General features: G+C 41.8%; 1 long non-coding RNA gene across 1 annotated transcript in view; it reads right to left on the bottom strand.

The window, feature by feature from the left end:
* Window positions 1-2,732: 2,732 nt before the first annotated feature.
* LOC134288553 (uncharacterized) overlaps window positions 2,733-12,849 on the bottom strand; it is a 107,688-nt gene continuing 97,571 nt past the window's right edge. Inside the window, exon 3 of the long non-coding RNA XR_009998008.1 lies at window positions 2,733-3,108. This is a non-coding gene — a long non-coding RNA (uncharacterized LOC134288553). The remainder of the gene's footprint in view (window positions 3,109-12,849) is intronic.

Here is a 12,849-nt window from a genome sequence, read left to right on the forward strand (position 1 = left end):
AATATCTTAAAGCGTCCGGGTGAAATTTACTTAATACTAGAAAAAATCTGTGAAAAATGGCCAAAAGAGTTCCGCAACAAACTGATTTTAAGACCGGAAGATTTCCTTGGACTTGTAAGCTGTGGAAACTTTTATAAAGGAATCTTATAGGGAATTTATGAAAGAATCTCTAGAGAAATCGTTGTAGAAAATTTTAGAGCAACCTTTGATTTTCCTTAAGAGCCGCTGAATGCATTTCTGAAAGAATTCCTGCCTAATTAAGGGAGGGTTTTCAAAAGGATTTTTTGTAGAATTCTATGGAGGAGCCTCTAGCAAAAATTCCTATCGAAATTCTAGAGGAAATTCTGAAGCGATTCAAGGAAGAAGTTGTAAAGAATTTTTGAAAGAAATCCGGGGAAATCTTTCGAAAGGAATTACTGGAGGATTTTCTAAAGAAATTCATGGAGCAGTGTCGAAATGAGTCCAGGGAAGGTTTTATAAAAAAGTTCTTGAATTTGATATGCATAATGAACCAGTGATTATAAGATTTCGGAATTTAACTTGACCGGAGGGTTTCCATCCTTTGACAGACGCGTATTTCAATTTCCACTTGTAATCTTCCTCAGTGTCAGTTATCCACTGACTGTCAAAGGATAAGCATAACAGGGCGGAATTGAAAGATACAAAACTGATTACACTCATACGGAAAAGATCTGAAAAGTCGGTACAAGAGCACATTTGTGCTGGTTCGTCATGAAAGGGATATGTTGAAACTTTTTGTGAACCAGAATCTTCTGATATTACATTCTGTTGATTGGGCTGGAAAGTTTTTGTCATTTATCACACCAATTATATTATACCTGTGGAACAATTTGTAAAGAAAATTACCCGTGATAAGCTTCTAAATGTTTTTGACCTTCATCGTGTTATCTCACATCAGAGATCATTTAACTTGATTCTGGAGGATTATCTGATTATTACATGGCAGAAGTTGTTCTCAAGCTGATAAAGTTCCTAATTTAGATGCGTGGTATAGTTCATTCAAATATAAAAAGGCATCGCATACCACCTGATGCTAGTCAGTACTAATTTACCCTTTATCCGAATCAAACAAAATGATTCTTTCTTTTATTCTTCTCACGTTGCTCAGTTTGGTGCACTTTAACACGGCGGCACCCGTTGACGATTCCGCTGCAGATTTGGCGCTTCTGGAAAACGCGGCTCTCCTCGAAGATGAAACGCGACGTGGTGTCCATAGACCACCTGATACGGTTATAATCAATGTGGATGTTGATGAGCATTCGTCACAGCTTACCGATATAGACACTGGATATGGACCTGGTTATGGAGGTGGTCGCCCCGGGCATGGCGGATACGGTCCAGGGCACGGTTAACGACAGTGTTTGGTTCAGTATTTAGAGTATGTGTGTTCGTTCGATTGTTTTGAATTCTATCATCCAAGCAAATAAAGCAATTTATAGCAATCGTCTATGTCGGTTTTTCGTTTCTCAACACCAGATCAAGTCCGGGGGAAGCACTTGAGAAATCGAAAGCGTAACAAATTTCACTCAAGTGCCTAAAAGACGAAATGGAAATCTTACCTTAATATCGGGTGGAGGATATCTGGGTTATTCTTCTTTTTGGCGTACAAAGCCTTCGTTTCAGCTTAGTGTTCTACGAGCACTTGCACAGTTTTTAACATAACTTCCTGGATAGGAATTGCAGGGCAGATGCTTATGATCCATATGGGATCTGAATTACGCAAAATACCAAGCCTTTACCGTGCCTATTATAATAAAAATGATCGGTAAAAATTGGATAGATATTGTTTAAAAGTATATTTTATATGTGGCATTATAAAACAGTCTCAAAACACTGATTTTTACGTGATTCTTCCTCCGTTGAACAAACGATTTTCATGGACCTTCTAATACAGCAAACATCATCAAAATAGTCTCCTCGCCCAAATTGGGAGACGACTTCATACAGTAACTCGTCGACACCGTCGTAAATCATCTGTTCGAGTGGTAGCTACTAGGCAGGCAAAGACAACATCCAGTCAGTAGCATAATCCAGGCAATACCGTGCCAGCACGTCAGCTGAGGTTCACGCTTCAAGGATGTAGGTATGGGACAGGCAGCATCCGGATGGACAACGGCAGGCCAGGGAGGCGCATGCTCGGATTTTACGCTGTGCTAGCTATTCTTTCATCTTCGCGAGCATCCAACATCGTGGCAGAACGATGAAGCGATGCGATGGGGTGTGCGCTCGTGCAGCAGTAGCAATTCATCTTCTTCAAAGGGGCAGCCAAGAGTCACGCCAACAACATCAACAACAACGGTGGAAGTGGAAACACTTTTACTGAAACCGGAACCGCTTCGCTTGTTTTATGTGTTGGAGGATGTAGTGCGAACGAGACTTTAATTACTAAATAATCTACATAAAGTTTCGTGCAATGCACTTTGGATGAGTGCTTTTGGGGTGTGGATGTTTTAGTTTGAGGGTTATTTAGTTTAAACTATCGCTTTGGAAAAGGGATTCTTGTCGAAAAGGGTGCATAGATCAAATGAATCGTTGGTGAGAGTACTTTAGCTTTAGCCCAAACGAATGGTTTTCAACAGTAAGAACTGCTTCAAGAAATTGAGACCTAGATCTTGAGCACTTTAGGCGCAAACATTGTTCAAAAGAATCGAGGTCTGGCCTACAGTTTTTCATTTAATACGTTCAAAACCACTTACTGATTTTCTGTCAGCCACAATAACTTTATTAACTTAAACTGCTTATAAACTAGCTTAATTGATCCATTAAATATGTAAACTTTTTACAATGATTTTCCATTAACACCACTAATGATCACTTGTTAATCAACTCGAACTGCTTCAAATTTCAATATTCTCTAACCACGGCCATGTCCGGGTCTGCCATGTTCCTGCTTGACTCCACCGACCTCGAAGCTGGTGTCCTTGTTTCCACCGACCAGGAATTGCTCCCGTCCACGTCTGGGACTGCCAGCCGGTGAGCCAGGAGAGTTATCATTCGGATCATTTGCTGGAGCCGAATGGACCACCGCCAGAACCACGAGGACCATCAATGCGAGAAGAGTGAACTTCATTTTTGCGCTTGCGATTGCTGTTGAAATGGGTTACTTTGTACTGCTTAGAAAGAACTGAATTTAGTCGCATGAAGGGCAGCATTTTATACCTCAAAATGGTAGGAAATTCAGGTTTATTTTTGGTATCGTTTTTGTTGATATGTGTCGTGGAAATATCTGGAGCACTTAATGTCAAGACACGACACGAGATACCCCAACATATAAATTAGTGATGCTGTAGTTGCCGGATAAAATACACAAACAATCTGATACAATTTCATTATCAGCATCTCTACGCCCCGCAATTATCTGGTGGGATAAACAGATTTTATTCATAGACTCAAATGCGGAAGAATGTCTATCAATGAAAACAAAAAAAAAAAGAAATTCTTGATAAATCATATGCTTTGAATGTGATCCAGCATGTATTCAAGTCGCAGTTTCTTCACAGTTAATTTCAAACGGGTATTAATATCGGGTACATACATACATACAGGGTGGCAACGTAGAAATGATACACTCGAAAACTGATGCAAAATTCAAACAGGATTATATTTTTCTGTAAATTCACTTTTAATAACACAACAAACTATTAAACTTACAAAATATTTAGTTCAATTAGTATCATTCCCGTTTGTTTTGAATTAGACCCGCAGACGCTTCTCGAAGTTATTACAAGTCGCACGCACCTCTTCGTCCGACATTTCATCCCAAATTTTTACCAAAGGTATCCAAAACCAAGTTCTTCGTGTATTCCCATGTTCAAAAGTCCAGTGGGTTCAAATCGGGAGATGAAACCAGCTATGCCGATGAGCTGATGAAGCACGGTAAATTTTGCTTGCATCACTGTTCAACAACTACTGCCTTATGCGTCGGTACTAAGACCAAGCCCACTCATGGGCTCCATCAAGCGTTTTAACGTTAAGTAGAGCCCCGAACAAAGAAGCGAACCGCACCGGTCGCTGCTAAGTTGGGCTCGAAAGCGAAAAGTTTACGTACGGTTCGTAGCAGGGCTTAGAATATAGAGACACGCAAAGTACGGTCTCTATCCGTAGGCTCGTGCGCTCTCTCGCGTTTAGCTCTCTGGGTAGCGTAAAGAGGAGACGAAAGAACATGAGTATGGATTTGTTGCCAGGTATAGTTTCTAGAGAATGATTTTCTTGTTTTGTATAGGAAGGAATTTATTTTAGTTTGCAAAAAATATTTGAAATTTTCAACCAATTAATATCATAGATCGTTACACGAATAACACAACAAATTGTCTGACATACAATTGTGATAGAGTGACAATACAAACGCAGAAAAATAATAGGTTTAAATTGACAAGCTTTGCTTAAGTATGTTATGAATAAAGTTTTCCCTTCTTCGTCAATTTTAGGATCATGCATATCGAAAATGTATTGGTTTTTCCTTAAAAATAGTTACGATTGCTCATAATTGCACCTTTAGTTTTTGATTCGGCCGATCGTTTCGAAACTAATATTTGAAGAAATCCATAGTGATTCAGTGAGTTTTGCTATTTTAACACGTACATGTTTGAGCCGAGGTTTCTACGCAGCAAGTACAGTTTAGTTTTGCACATTTAGAAAAATGTCCAAATAAATAACTCGCGAAGTTCGTTCCGACAAGTTCCAAAATTATCGTCATCCGTCGCAAATTTCGGTGAGAAGATGTGCGCATTTTCTCACCCGAAAAGATACCATTTGACGGTAATAAGTTACCACAAGGATTTCTTTCTTCACTTTCCGGGCTGAGATCCCCCGCTTTGAAAGAGCTGTGCCTCGCGTTTCGTTTTGTCGTGTATATTTCAAAAAGGCAAAGGAGTTTTGGTTTGATTGCTGTTTTTGAAAATGGTGGTCGTCAGTGGGTGGTTTATTAAAAATAAATTTAAAAATATAAATTAAATAAACGAGACATTAGGAAGAAAGTGTGCGAAATAAGTAACTTCACCCTTGTAGAAACAATAGGGCAAAGCAGAAAAAAATCTGTGAAGACCCCGTGTGAATAACACCGATCATACAGAATAGGAGATTCGACATTAGATCTATAAAAACAACCCAACAATTTGGGAGATCTTTCCAATATTACACATTTATTCATAGCTCTATTATACACATTTTCATATATTCAAAACATATTCATCAACATGTAATCAGGATTGTTTAGTACAATATGTCCACGCATCCTTCCTCCCCTGTAAATTCGAGAAGTACCTTGCCGAAATAAAATATTCTGTACTCCAAGTATTTCTAAGAATCATCTTTGTGCGTAAATACAACGCAGTAGACCAGGCCGCTTTGATGCATGTGTCATATCTCTGATATGCTGCAAGCATCAGTATTGAAAAGAAAAGTAGCACGATTGCTTTCCAGGGTGATTCCGCGTATGTATGAGATTAGATAAGAGTAGTTACGATTTTTCAAAGATGCCTTGACTGTACCTAACTCAACTCAGATATCATAGAAACACTACAGTTATATTTTTTTTTTGTAAAAACAAACTTTAATCATACCGATAAAAATCTTAAAAAAAAGTAGTCCAGCTGCCAAGTTTCATCAATTAAAATAGGTGGTGTGCAGGACTGCCATATTGTAGGTTCCTCGTTATAGAAAAAGCAAGGTGTTGGATGTTGAAATACATCAATTGTTGTATGAAGTGCCAAAAAGGAGAGTGGGCTCATTATGTACTTTGACAAATACGCAGTCTACTTCAAGCGCATAGAATCTGCTTCCAACAAAATATTCATATAACAGCATCCAAAATACCGCAATATATATTAAGATTCCCGATTGATGCTTTGTTACTAAAAGGTTGTGATTGAGTATAGAATTAGCTGATGTTAAAATACACGTTAATGAAAAAAGGTTGCGCAAACCTATCGCAAACTGTTAGAAGACAGCTTCTACTATGACCAGGATTCAAGAATCTTGACCTACGCGAAATTGTGAAGGAGACAACTACGTTATAAATGTGTTAGAAATGCAAGGGATGTAATTATTCAATAATTATTAAAAAAGATGCTCATAATCTCAAATTCAGATAAATTTCTTGCGAGAAAGGCAACATGAATATTGAAGAGATGGATATTATTTTAGATAAAAATTCAACCTACAAGTCATACAGTAAGCAACAAACATATAATTTAAAAAAAGATTGCTTGAATTCCGAGATTAAATACAATTATACATTATTGAGAAAATGATATCTTTAAACGCACCAAAACTGGTACAAATCTCCAAGGGAATTATTTATTTGAGTTCAATTTTTACTAACTGTTTTCAGTCTTATCCAAAACCCCTTCTTTCAAAATATGAGCACAGATTATTATACTGAATAAGATTTGCAATAACACCATAGAATTACACAAAATATTGCGATGATTTACATAAGTGCAAAAAAACGATGGTACGAATAGAATAGAGACCACCGGTGCGCAAAGGCGACCGATCATTATTTTACTCACATGGAAACGAACGACCGGTGCGAAAATGGGTGGATAACGAAATTAAAAATCGTTAACGACGTGCTGTTGCGCTTGTAGTATGAAGCCCACGGGTGGGCTTGGTCTAAGTCCTGCTGGAAACAAAAACTTTCTTTTCCAAACAGTTTCTTGGCACTGGGGAATAGGTGATCTTTGATGACGTGTTGTAGAAAGTACTCTTTGTTGATTTTTATGCCCCTGTCGATGAACAACAATGGTAATTGGCCTTTTGTTGATATGGCGCCCCAAAACCGCTGCAGCACTTCGATATCGTTGAACCTCTCGTTTGTCGGCAGGAATTTCACGAAGACTTGCTTTATACACACGATCATTTTGTTTATTCAGAAACGCTTCCAAAGTAAATTTCGTCCAAAAAAAATGTTGTGAGCAGCGTGCGTCTTGAGCAGAACGCGAGGTCTGGCAACCCTGCCGGAAATATTCTTCAGAGTCAATCCGTGAATCCTTTGTTTCTTAAAATGGGGCTAAGATCCCGTTTCCCCAAGCACACTTGTTTTCAATGCAATAACATGAATGGCAACGTATGGCTCCCAAACTAGTGTATCACTTTCACGTTGCCACCCTGTACATACATACATACATTTATTTGTTCAACATCATAAAGACAACACATAATCAACAATAAGTACGCCACAATACTCGGTTTGTGGCAGCCGCTCTCCATCCTCGGTCGCGCCCATCGTGCTCTTTGCGCTCTACGCCTTCTTGTGCCAACTGGATCAGTTGCAAACACCAGGTTTGAAGGGTTGTTGTCCGGCAACATGCCCTGCCCACCGTATCCTTCCGGCTTTGGCCACCTTCTGGATTCACCTGGGTTCGCTGTAAAGTGCAGCGAGCTCGTGGTTCATCCTTCTCCGCCACACACCGTTCTCCTGCACACCGCCGAAGATCGTTCTTAGCACGCGTCGCTCGAAAACTCCGAGTGCTTGTAGGTCCTCCTCGAGCATGGTCCATGTCTCGTGCCCGTAGAGAATCACCGGTCTTATTAGCGTTTTGTACATGGTGCATTTGGTGCGTGGGTGAATCTTTTTCGACCGCAGTTTCTTCTGGAGCCCGTAGTAGGCCCGACTTCCGCTGATGATGCGCCTCCGAATTTCACGGATCACGTTGTTGTCAGCCGTCAGTAAGGATCCGAGGTAGACGAATTCCTCCACCACCTCGAAAGTATCCCCGTCTATCGTAACATTACTACCCAGACGGATCCTGTCGTGTTCGGTTCCGCCTACCAGCACGTACTTTGTTTTTGAGGCATTCACCGCCAGTCCGACCTTTGCTGCTTCGCGTTCTAGGCGGGTGTACAGCTCTGCCACCGTTCCAAATGTTCTAGCGATAATATCCATGTCATACGCAAAACAGACAAATTGGCCGGATTTTGTGAAGATCGTACCCCGACTGTTGAGCCCGGCTCGTCGCATCACACCTTCCAGAGCGATGTTGAAGAGTAGGCATGAGGGTCCGTCACCTTGTCGCAGTCCCCGGCGAGATGAGAATGAACTGGATAGTTCACCCGAAACCCTTACGCAGTTTTGAACACCGTCCATCGTTGCTTTAATCAGTTCTGTCAGTTTCCCAGGAAAGCCGTTTTCGTCCATGATTCTTCATAGCTCTGCGCGGTAGATACTGTCGTATGCCACTTTGAAGTCGATGAACAGGTGATGCGTTGGGACCTGGTATTCACGGCATTTCTGGAGGATTTGCCGTACGGTAAAGATCTCTTCCGTTGTCGACCGGCCGTCGATGAAACCGGCTCGATAACTTCCCACGAACTCATTTGTTTTAGGTGACAGACGACGGAAGATGCTCTGGGAAAGCACTTTGTAGGCAGCATTCAAAATAGTGATCGCCTTGAAGTTTTCACATTCCAAATGGTCGTCTTTCTTGTGAATGGGGAAGATTACCCCTTCCTTCCACTTCTCCGGTAGCTGTTCGGTTTCCCAGATCCTGACTATCAGCCAATGCAGGTAGGTGGCCAACTTTTCTGGGCCCATCTTGATAAGTTCAGCTGTGATACCATCCTTACCAGCTGCTTTGTTGATTTTGAGCTGATGAATGGCACCCTTAACTTCCCTCAGCGTGGGAGTTGGTTCATTTCCGTCCTCCGCTGCACTGGCATCGTCGTTTCCTCCGTTGCCGTGGGTTCCCGTGCCTACGTTCTCCACGCCGTTCAAGGGCTGATCGAAGTGCAGCTTCCACCTTTCGATCACCTCACGTCCGTCCGTCAAGAGGCCTCCGTCTTTATCGTTGCATATTTCGGCTCGCGGCACGAAGCCGTTGCGGGATGCGTTGAGCTTCTGATAGAACTTCCGTGTTTCTTGGGAACGGCAGTGCCATTTCTTCACACTCCGCTTCTTCCAGGCGGCGCATTTTCTCCCGAAAGGGGCGGGTCTGCTGTTTCCGCTTCTGTTTGTAACGTTCGACGTTCTGTCGGGCCCCTTACTGCAGCATTGCCGCCCTCGCTGCGTTCTTCTCCTCCAAAACCGTTATGCACTCTTCGTCGAACCATTCGTTCTGTCGATTCCGTTCCACGTCCGTTCCGATGGTGCTCTCGGCTGCGTCGTTGATGGCTGCTTTCACTGTACTCCAGCAGTCCTCTAGAGGGGCCTCATCGAGATCGCCCTCGTCTGGCAATGCGGCCTCGAGATTCTGCGCGTATGTTGAGGTGACATCCGGTTGTTTTAGTTGCTCTAGGTTGTTCCGTGGCGGTCGCCGGTACCGTACATTGTTGATGACGGAGAGTTTTGGGCGCAGTTTGACCATCAACAGATAGTGATCGGAGTCGATGTTAGCGCCACGATAGGTCCTGACGTCGATAATGTCGGAGAAGTGCCGTCCGTCAATCAGAACGTGGTCAATTTGAGATTCTGTCTGCTGTGGTGATCTCCAGATGTAACGATAAGGGAGGCTGTGTTGGAAAAAGGTGCTACGTATGACCATACTTTTGGAGGCGGCGAAATCAATGAGTCGTAGGCCGTTTCCGTTCGTCTGCTGGTGGGCGCTGAACTTACCAATCGTCGGTCTGAATTCCTCCTCCTGACCTACCTGAGCGTTCAAATCTCCTATGATGATCTTGACGTCGTGGCTTGGGCAGCGATCGTACTCGCGTTCGAGCTGCGCGTAAAATGCGTCCTTGTCATCATCAGTACTTCCGGAGTGTGGGCTGTGCACGTTTATTATGCTGAAGTTGAAGAATCGGCCCTTGATCCTCAACCTGCACATTCTTTCGTCGATCGGCCACCAACCGATCACGCGCCTCTGCATGTCGCCCATCACTATAAAAGCTGTTCCCAGCTCACGTGTGTTGCCGCAACTCTGGTAGATGGTATGATTACCTCTAAACGATCGCACCATGGATCCTGTCCAACACAAACCCCCCCCCCCCCCTTCCCTGTCAGCCTACGACCAAAGTTCCCACCGGGGTTGGTTACCCGATCTTCCCTAAGGTTGCTCATAGTTTCCGGCCGGTACCGCGTGGAGGTAGGGATAGGAGTTGCTGGGCAGAGGCTAGTGGATCACAATGGGATCTGAATTGCGCAGCATACCCAGCCTTTACCGTGCCGCTGAGGCTGACACAAATTTCGATATCTCTCATGTCACCCACCTCCCCCCCTCCCCTCTCGGAAAATTTTAGTCGGAATTCAACATTTTGAGGGGGGGACACAAATAAAATATTCAAGATTTTTTTTTAATTTTAAAGTAAAATTAGAACCGCCTAGAAAATTTCTGCCTAATTGCTTGAGTATTTTTTGGTCAAATACGTTTATGATTTATTGTAGTCACGCTTATAGGGGTGGGGGGGTTTGCAAAAGTGTAACAAGCAATATATTTAGTATAGAACAGGGGGAGGGGGATCGAAAATTCTCAATTTTTGGCGTAACGCCTGTATGAACAAACAAAATGAAATTGTTTACTTATACAGTGTAACTATTAGGATCTACCTATCAATCCAAGAGGGGATGATCACTAAGCACAAGTAGTCAATGTGTATTTCTGCAGTACAATTAGAAAGAACAGCTATTGAAAAAAAGAAGGCAAAATTTCTGATTGAAAAATAAGTCCCTAAGGAGTCAATAATTATTTCAGTAACAAAAGTTAAAAGAAAAGCCTATAAATTTAACAAGGAAAAAATCGCGAGCAAAAAGTTTAACCATTAAATGAAAACTACATTAACATAACTTGAAAGAACAGCCTATAAACTAAAGAAGGAAAAATTTCCTATAGAAATGTCAGTGGCTGAAATGCATATATGCTTTCTATAACAGCACTACAATGTGTCTCTCATTGAGCGGCAACAAAGACTTCTCAAAAATGTTTGTCTTATAAGCGAGGCATACCAGCTTAATTAACTATCAGTATATCGGCACCAACATTTCAAAAGGGCGTAACTGCTTTTGCAACCAATGCCTTCTCACAGAGCTGTGGGAAGTATTTCATTCATCTCACGCAATTCACATCCATTAACCGAAAGAGGAGGATTTTATCTTTCTATTTGTGCTACTGGATTGCTCGAGAGGGTTGGGATACGCTCCACAGCTTTGTGAGAAGGCATCGTATGTAAATGCAGTTACGCTCTTTTGAAATGTTGGTGCCGATATTTCGGCTTTTATTTTTTTTTTTGAGTTCATACTTATTTGATCCCGAAAAATCATATTAAGTTTACTAATCTGTGTGCTAGCTTCGTTTCTGCAAGTGCAAAGGAAAAGTCATTTCCTTCTTTTCGCTCATCTTGTACTTAAATGAAAAAAAAACCAACAAGCAACATCCATCTGTGGAATCTCATCGTCATTTTTTCCCAACTCCTTCCGGTCCAGCTTGTCCAATTTTCCTTCTCAAAGGAAATGTTGTAAAAGCTCAACAGAGAGAACACGTAAAGCAGACCGCAGTTGTAGTTTTCCATTCAACACAAAAGAGAAACTTTTCCCCCAACTCGAACGGACAAAGATCAACCCGAAAGCCCAGATTGGCCCAAATGGTACGCTTGAGTCCTCCAGTGTTCAAGCAGTCAGTCAGCAGCGGTGCTGCTGCTGGTGGTGGTGGTGGTAAATAAGAGTGTTAATGGACCACTTGCAAAAGTGGTTTCCCATGAGTTTCTCGAGATAAGCTAGGCCTGTTGGCAGTGAGGAATTTTCACTTAAGCTATGGTTAATTTAATCGTACAATCCTTAAATTCGAAACGAATCCAAAAACTGACCGTAAATTTTCCTTTCCAACATCCAACGGCCACCGTAATGGACTAGGTACTGACTGGCTGGCAGGCTGACTGGTTGCCGCTCGCTACTACTGGTGATGTTGCACTGTGATGGATAGTTCCGTTTCCTGGCCGCATTGTCCCGGCGATGGAAAAGTTCCATTCCCATTCACGGCGAAAATTTATTTTCCATTCTTCGGGTTTAAACTTGCTGGTCCATAGAGCCACTGACACAATCTCCATTGTGCTGCTTCTGAAGCCATGGTTGGACCTTGGACCGGACAAAAGGCAAGAATGCCGTCCATCAGCACGTACTCCCCTTCTTCAGGATGAGGCCGTAATTAATCTCTGTTTGATTCCACTTGTGAATCGGTAACACAGAGGTTCAGAATCTATGAGAACTATACAAAAATTCAAATTGAATAAGGTAGCTTCAAAGGTTCTGTCACATTCGCCCGAAAACCATTCGCCCGAATTCCAAATGCCCGAATGACAAACGCCCGAATGTAACAAACGCCCGAAAGTCATTCGCCCGAATAGACCATTCGCCCGAAATACCATTCACCCGAAAAGACTATTCACCCGAAAGACCATTCGCCCGAAAACCATAATAATCTTGGAAATACTTTTCTGAAATCAATTTAGGCGCCGTACACGCATATTGCTTTCTTTGAACACAGTCTGATATAAGACTTATACTGTTAAAAACATTTTCAGCAATATTGCTGTGAAAACATTCATTGGAATTGTCCCTTCTTTTGTTAATAGGCTTTTCTTTCTAGTTCTACCTTCAAGGAAATTAAATACATTTTGATGTCATTTTTTACCATAAATTTGCCCTTCTTTCAATCATGGGCTGTTCTTTTAATTTGTTATTTTATGGGGAACCTTGACGTTAAAACAATTTCTGGATTCAAAACATGGATTCAAAAAAAAACAGCTTATTCAAATAAGAATGCTGCATTCTCGCGATTTTGGTGTTTTTTCTGAATCCGTTAGCTCACACGTTTTAATTTATATGAACTTTTGTTCATTTTAACGATACGTAGTTATTCCGAGTAGACCAATCGTGAATACTATTAATTTAAAAGTATT

The sequence above is a fragment of the Aedes albopictus genome, chromosome 2, assembly GCF_035046485.1.
Source record: "Aedes albopictus strain Foshan chromosome 2, AalbF5, whole genome shotgun sequence".
Taxonomy (NCBI): domain Eukaryota; kingdom Metazoa; phylum Arthropoda; class Insecta; order Diptera; family Culicidae; genus Aedes; species Aedes albopictus.